Raw genomic sequence first — 7399 nt, 5'->3', positions numbered from 1 at the left:
AAGTCACGTAATACTATCATGTGCTATCGTACAAGTCCCATTAACTATACAAGGCGCCGGTAGCTCAAAAGGTTTACGGTCTGGTGCTTCCTATTGGGGACAGGTTTTACGCTACACCAGTAATAGTTTAATGCGGAGGGTAACCACTGACATGTTTATTTCAAGTGAACGAGGTACGATAAATAGCTCCACAACCTTGCACGAAATATGCCAATATCAGAGTGTTACTCCGATGTTTTGAACAGGATTTAACATTTTTGTGTATATGGGCACATACTTTATTGGAAATGCAAACACCATGCAAACGTCCACAATAACCGAAGATGTAAAACAAATCGCTAATAAACTTGGGGTTTACCATCTCGAAAAAAATCAAACAATGATCAAGAAAATTGATTTTGGTCCTCTACATGTTCTTGTTTGAATGTGGCACCTTTTTAACACAGATGGATAACATATCGGAGACTTTGGTTGTGTTTTGCATGTTTAGAGAACGTTACACCTCATAAATCACCTCATCCTCATTCTTGAAACTCCTGTCGCGCAATGTTTTATTTTTCCAAGGAAAGAGGAAGATGCCAACGAGTGTCGTCAAGAGAACACAAAGGATGAGGCAAAATTTGGTACCCCAGAGAAGCAGAAATACACTATGTGATCAAAAGTATCCGGACTCCCCTAAAACATACGTTTTTCATATTAGGTGCATTGTGCTGCCACCTACTGCCAGGTACTTCATATCAGCCTCAGTAGCCATTACACATCGTGAGAGAGCAGAGTAGGGCGATCAGCGGAACTCACGGACTTCGAACGTGGTCAGGTGATTGGGTGTCACTTGTGTCACATGTTTGTACTCGAGATTGTGAACTCCCCTCAGATGCGCAGACTTGATTGAAGCCTAGTGTTGTCATGGAGAAGAAGTTAGTTTTCATTTTTGTGACGACGAATACGCTGAAGTCATTTCTTCAATTCCACTGCTGTGTGCGGCCAGCCGGCACTTTGGACTGGTTTCCAAGATTCTGTAGCGATGTTGACAGACGGCTCGCCCAACTACCCAAGGCGATTTTGGTCACTGACAGGTCTCCGTTGACGTTCTGGAAGCACCTATGAGTATCTGCGAAGCTCTGATTTTCAGCCAAAAGAAACTCAATAATGACAGCTCTGTGCTTGGACCGCACCTCCGTTACTGACGTCATTTTGAAGGCTACGTGTAGCGCCACCAAAATCGAAAATTCATGAAACTGTAGGGGCTGAAGAGGGAATATTCCACAACGTCCTACAGCTAATTCCCCATTGTACCAACCGATATTGGCCAAGAAAAAAATTTGTTGTATTATTTACCGAACGCCTCTCGTACATATAAAATATATCTTTTATTTTTTAAATTTTCGTCTTTGCATCAACGTGCCATCACTATATGAGTAAAATTGTAACTGGTTTATAACCTTTACACACCATTTCTGAGAATACATAGTAGGACTATTTATGAGGGAAGTCCACATAAGTTATACACTACTGGCCATTAAAATTTCTGCACCACGAAGATGACGTGCTACAGACGTGAAATTTAGCCGGCAGGAAGAAGATGCTGTGATATGCAAATGATTAGCTTTTCAGAGCATTCACACAAGGTTGGCGCCGGTGGCGACACCTACAACGTGCTGACATGAAGAAAGTTTCCAACCGATTTCTCATACACAAACAGCAGTTGACCGGCGTTGCCTAGTGAAACGTTATTGTGGTGCCTCGTGCAAGCAGGAGAAATGCGTACCACCACTTTTCAGGCTTTGATAAAGGTCGGATTGTAGCCTATTGCGATTGCGGTTTATCGTATCGCGACATTGCTACTCGCATTGGTCGAGATCCAATGACTGTTAGCAGAATATGGAATCGGTGGTTTCAGGAGGGTAATACGGAACTCCGTGCTGGATCCCAACAGCATCGTATCACTAGCAGTCGAGATGACAGGTATCTTATCCGCATGGCTGTAACGGATCGTGCAGCCATGTCTCGATCCTTGAGTCAACAGATGGGGACGTTTGCAAGACAACAACCATCTGCACTAACAGTTCGACGACGTTTGCAGCAGCATGGACAATCAACTCGGAGACCATGGCTGCGGTTACCCTTGACGCTGCATCACAGACAGGAGAGCCTGCGATGGTGTACTCAACGACGAACCTGGGTGCACGAATGGCAAAAAGTAATTTTTTCGGATGAATCCAGGTTCTGTTTACAGCATCATGATGGTCGCATCCGTGTTTGGCGACATCGTGGTGAACGCACGTTGGAAGCGTGTATTCGTCATCATCATACTGGCGTATCACTCGGCGTGATGGTATGGGGTGCCATTGGTTACACGTCTCGGTCACCTCTTGTTCGCATTGACGGCACTTTGAACAGTGGACGTTACATTTAAGACATGTTACGACCCGTGGCTCTACCCTTCATTCGATCCCTGCAAAACCCTACGTTTCAGCAGGATAATGCACAACCGTATGTTGCAGGTCCTGTACGGGCCTTTCTGGATACTGAAAATTTTCGACTACTGCCCTGGCAAGCACATTCTCCAGATCTCTCACCAATTGAAAACGTCTGGTCAATGGTGACCGAGTAACAGGCTCGTCACAATACGCCAGTCACTACTCTTGATGAACTGTGGTTTCGTGTTGAAGCTGCATTGGCAGCTGTACCTGTACACGCCATCCGAGCTCGGTCTGACTCCATGCCCAGGTGTATCAAGACTGTTATTACGGCCAGAGGTGGTTGTCCTGGGTACTGATTCCACATGATCTATGCACCCAAATTGCGTGAAAATGTAATCACATGTCAGTTCTAGTATAATATATTTGTCCAATGAATACCCGTTTATCGTCTGCATTTCTTCTTGGTGTAGAATTTTAAAGGCCAGTAGTGTACTTACCGACCGACTACGTTATGTAACTGCAGTGATACCTTATTTATAAATCCTGAATCAGTCGGCATGAACAGCAAAATTCTTATATGTTATTTGATATTCGTGTTGTATCTGTGATGTCAGTTACGCCTAAGTATTACTCAAAGGTTGCTAGTCTACGTAGGCCTTAGATATTATGACAATAAAATTAACATATTGCATACACTGCTGGGTACTGATATATGCGTAATTCACAAACCCTCGAGTACATCACAAATGCAATACGAATACTAACTTCAAAAATCGTATTTTTCCTCGTCTCCGCGTCCAAAAAATAGAGACATAATATCGAAAAGATTCTTTTGGGACAAGAGAAGTGGGTTGGCACTTTTTCGAGAACCAGATGACGAACTTGGCTCTGTTTCTCTGTTCTCTACGAAACACGTGTAAACGATAGAAAAGGAGAGTGAGAGAAGATTTAAGAGAGGATGAAATACATCTCACTAAGCTCTTGTGCTATCACCTTTTCCTGGTGTATGTTATTCCCGATGGTGTGATGCAGACATTGCCAGACTTCTAGCTGTTTTCTACCGCAGCTGCAGAAGACTCACTGCCTTCGAGTCGACGAGGAAAGCTTCTGGAGATACCGGAACACGAGTCGTCAGTCAAAGTGAGAGACAAAAAGTCGTTTGTTGCTATTGGGGGCGAAGGTCCCGGGAGGTGGTGTGGGAAAGCGAGAACTGGGAAAAAAGAGGAACCGTGTGCGATGGAAGTTTGTCGGTGGCCGCGTTTTGCGTGCCCTCGATACGCCGAGGTCGCAGAGTTATACATCTCAGCGACCCCAACCACATCCGACTGTTTTATGGCCGCAACACGAAGCATGCGCAGGAAAGGGATGTGGCGATGGTGCTACAAACATCTGGTTTTGCAATCAGGGAGCGGCTGCTACAGTGCTCTCATCTGTAGTCATGCTAAGAGTGAAATATTTGTGTGCGCACTCGCCTGTGCGTATGTGTATGTGTGTGTGTTTGTGTAAGTGTGCGTGTGTGTGTGTGTGTGTGTGTGTGTGTGTGTGTGTGTGTGTGTGACAGAGAGAGAAAGAGAAAGAGAAAGAGAGAGAGAGAGAGAGAGAAAATTTTGAAACTGATGTTCAGATCATATCTATGGATATGTCATAGTATTAGCTCATCGTAGTATTTCACAATGTTAACGAGAACCTGCAACCAATTTTTGTTAAATTTGTTCCATATCTTTAATGGACTTTAGGAATGGCATTATGTAACAAAGTAAGCTTCTGGTCATATTCCTCTTGAATTTGAGGCCCATTTCGTTCATGAAAACAGAAAAATTTCAGGTACAAATGATATTTTAAAACTGTTGTAAAAGTACAAACGATTCTTACAACTTGGGTTAATAGCAAGAGTTACACATGTATGACAAAAAGAGCGGAATATCAAGAATATAACATTCAGAAATAAAGCTTCGTCATGCAGAGGGTGATGCATGGAGTGCTAGTTATAAATATTCCAAACAGTACACAAAATGCAGCAGCAAAGAATCATGAAAAACCGTTAACGTAAAACCTGCTAAGCTGTAAATATCGTAGACCTACTTTATATCAGATAGCCCTCAAGGCTTTCATTACCTTTACAACAAGATATCCCGAAAATTTCTTCCTCAAATTAAGGATGAGGAAGAAGTTTTTGGGAATGTACCTTTGGAGCACAGCGTGGTGTGGTAGTAAAAACTGGCCTGTGGGAAAACTGGAAAAAAAGATGCGTTTGAGATGTGGTGCTACAGATGACTGTTGGAAATTAGGTGAGGAGGTTCTGCGCAGAATCGATGAGGAAAGGAACATATGTATTAAAATGAGTGTGAATTCCTAAGGGACCCAACTGCTGAGGTCATCGGTCCCTAGACTTACACACGTCTTAGACCAACTTAAACTAAGAGCAAAACACACACACACACACACACACACACACACACACACACACGGCTGGAACATATGCAACACTGACAAGAAGGAGGGGAAGTTGAGACACCAGGGAATAGGTTCCATGGTACTAGAGGGAGCTGTAGAAGATAAAACGTTTCTGATGTTTTTTTTTTTTTAAAAAAAAAAAAAACTGAAAATTTTCCAGCTCTGCCATGAGGTCAATGTATCGATACTCTCGGAAGAATACAGACGAGGGTTCAGCCTCGTAAGGTACCCGTCAAACACAGACCGAGGGTGGACTTATGAAACAGCACTAATACAACTGTAAGTTGTCGTAGCCATGATGGAAAAGAACCAGTGCTCCAAGGAGGTAGGAAGCAAACATCGTTTGAAAACGTACCAAATAGGTGCTCCTGAAATGATTTTGAGCAATTTGTTCAGAGCCCACATGAAGTGTAAAATGTTACAATATCATACTAGACCTCTTAGCGACAAATAATCTTGAGCAAATAGAGGGCGTCATGATAGATGTGGGAACTAGCAACCACAAAGTTATTGCAGCGAGACTGAATACCGTAACTTCCATATTCACCATAAACACAAAATACATCTATTTAAAAAAGTAGATAAAAACGCTAACCGCTTTCATAAAGGACGGTCTATTCCTTTCTAAATAACTACGTAAGAGTGGACCACGGGAAGCTAGAACTCAAAGAAATAGTCCTACCAGCAACCGAGTTTCGTACCAAGGAAAACAGTAAGACACGTAACAGACCCCTATTGATACACAAAACAAGTCAGGACACTGCTGCAAAACAAGAAAAACAAAAAAAAAACAAAAAAATGAATGGTATAACGGAACGACAGCTCTCCTCCTAGACTGGCGGTATTTCACCGAAGCTCGGAATCTTGCGCCAGGTTGAAAAAAAACGCAAAATCTCCATACTCGGCGGTGTTTCACAGAATCTCTAAATTTAGCGCTGGCGTAAATGAGAGATGCTTTTAATGGTTTCCACAACGAAACTGTTTCAAAATACCGGTGAACCCCAAGTATGTATTGTATGCAACGTATACTAGCTGCAAGACTCAATCAATACTTGCACTATGTGATATCATTGGTAATGTTACCTGGAACAGAATCACTATAGCGGAGATACTACCTGCGGTTTTGTGAAAATCCCTCAGAAAGAATATGCAGTAAGTTTTCCCAGAATTCGAGACAAAAACAGTTACCAAAGTGAGTAACTTAGTAGATAGCGTCGGTATAGCAACACAAAATAACTCAATAAAGGCGAGTCTTCCAGTACCAGCTCGTATATAAGTTAGTTTTTTTTCGGAGTATGCTGGTTTAATAGCTAAAGTTTTGGCAAACATATACAGCCACTCGCTCAAGAAAAGAGATCCATACCCAAAGACCGGAAAATTGCACAGGTGACACCAATACATAAGCCTTCCGTTGATCATCGACTTCCAGTAGGATTTTGGAACGTATCCTGTGTTCTCAACAACTCGAACAAAATGATCTACCGACACATAGCCAGCACAGATTCAGAAAATATCGTTCTTATGAAACACAGCTTGCTCTTTATTCACACGAAGTAATGAGTGCTACCGACAGGGGATCTCTAGATGATTCCATATTTTTAGATTTACAAGTTTTTGACACCGTTGCTCACAGTTGACTTTTAATTAAATTGCGTACTTATGAAGTATCGCCACAGATGTATTACTGGGTTCGTGATTTCCTGGCTGCTCCTAATCCATATTAATGTTTGAGGCAACAATCTGAGTAACCCTCTTAGACTGCTTGCAGATGATGCTGTTTTTTACAGTCTAGTGAAATTAACAGAAGGTCGAAACGAATTTCAGAATAATTTAGATAAGATATCTGTATTGTGCGTAAAGTGACAAATGACGTTAAACAGTGAAGAGTCTGAGATTCTCCACATTAGTACCGAAAATGATTAGTTAAATTACGGTTACACGTAATCTGAAGACTATCAGTTCTCCTACATACCTAGGGATTACAGTTACTAACAACTTAATTTTAAACCACTACATAAAAAATGTTGTAGGGTTAGGCGAACCAAAGACAGCATTTTAGTGGCATAATAATTAAAATATACGCCATCTCTGGCTATGAGAGTGAAGCCACTATGTTTCTCCGTCCCCATTTGAAGTCTTGCTGCACGGTATGGGGTCCTCACCAGAGGTCATCTAAAAGGTTCGTAGAAGCACCGATCCTTTTGTATTATCACGAAATGGGAGTGTGGAAGTCACGGAAATGATACGCGAGTTGGGATGTCAATCATTAAAACAAAGGAACTTTTCGTTGCGGCGAGATATTTTCACGAAATTTTAATTACGAACTTTCTCCACCGAATGCGATAATATCGCGCTGAGTCCCACTTACACAGAGAAATGGCTATCGTAATAAAATAAGAGGGATCAGAGTTCACACGGAAAGATTTGAATGCTCGTTTTTTACACATGTTTTTCAAAAGTGGAAAGGTCTGGAAACAGTTCGAAAGTGCTTATATGAACCCTCTGACTAGCACTCAGGTGTG

This window comes from Schistocerca serialis, chromosome 5, assembly GCF_023864345.2.
Source record: "Schistocerca serialis cubense isolate TAMUIC-IGC-003099 chromosome 5, iqSchSeri2.2, whole genome shotgun sequence".
Taxonomy (NCBI): domain Eukaryota; kingdom Metazoa; phylum Arthropoda; class Insecta; order Orthoptera; family Acrididae; genus Schistocerca; species Schistocerca serialis.
Note: the sequence above shows the minus strand (reverse complement) of the source record.